This window comes from Penaeus monodon, chromosome 24 (genome assembly GCF_015228065.2).
Source record: "Penaeus monodon isolate SGIC_2016 chromosome 24, NSTDA_Pmon_1, whole genome shotgun sequence".
Lineage (NCBI taxonomy): Eukaryota > Metazoa > Arthropoda > Malacostraca > Decapoda > Penaeidae > Penaeus > Penaeus monodon.
The window spans coordinates 3,176,641-3,177,872 of NC_051409.1; positions in this window are offsets into that span (position 1 = coordinate 3,176,641).

Sequence of the window (1,232 nt, forward strand, 5' to 3'; positions counted from 1 at the left end):
TAAACTCAAGTTTATATTAGAATATCATAGTCCTTTTCCATTTGCCTTTGAAATACAAATTGCTTTTCTAAATCTATTTCTAACTGTATTCCAGGGTATGTCCAAGTTGTTATTTACACCAAATATTGTAATGTGATCCAGGTATACAACAATTTTATTCATCTCTAGTCAGTTGTCTTGTTCTGATTTTGGCGGGAAATATTTTATAAATATATTTTTAATAGAGTAAGACAACTGCAATTCTTCACGATATTGTTCCTACCTGGACCCGTTACCATGTTCGTTGTAATGATTTTTTTTTTATCCTGGAATATAGTTGAAGATAGAAAAGAACATTGCATTTCAAAGGCTAAGGCAAACTGTTTCTCGCCTTTTTGCGGTGCAATAATTCCAAAAGGGCGACAAAATCGGATTGGAAAGGATAAAAATAGATATTAGGTTAGCAAAAGCTATTGTAATATTCCATTCCCATTTCATTATTGAGAGCAACAAAGGATATATTTTACTGGTTTACAGAGCACTTGAGGGCAAAGCTTTTTTCGCGCTTTTCAATTCTCGCTTAATTTTCGTTTAATCGTTTCTGAAAATCTTTCTTTTAACGTGTATATATCAGCTGTATGAAATACGCACGTGGTATCGAGCAAGATTCAGCCTTTCCCTTTTTGTATAAAAGAACTATTGGGCATTTATGATAAGACAGTGTGCGATGTTTAAGGTTGGTGGGACGAGCCATATATTGTTCGGTGTCTAGTGGTGCGTCTTCGTAAAGGCTTTAAAAGCGACCCCATCTAATAGTGACCCCCATTAATAGCGAGTGCAGGAGAGCTTGATCAACTTCAGAGTAATATTAAAGCTGTTTGGAAGAGTATTTTTACATATTTAGTCCTGAGGTCAATAGCAACCCCTCTCCCCTAAACAAATGCTAATGGGTAGAAGTAGCGTTGGTGTGTAGGTTGGTATTTATTACCCCCTCTCCCCTCCCTAACATACGCCCCTAATTTGTAGAAGTTAAAACTTTATACATACCTTTTTATTAATTACTCTTCTTTAATTCGTTAATTATTCAAGACAGTATGTGGAATATTAGTGCATGCCATATACCAAATTATCAAATGAATCAAACAGTAATATATTTCACTAAGCTTATCAATATGCAACGTGAATAAAGCTATTGCAACTTGGGTGAAAACTATTAAAATTGTGAATGAAGTCATTACCTGTCCTGAAATGCC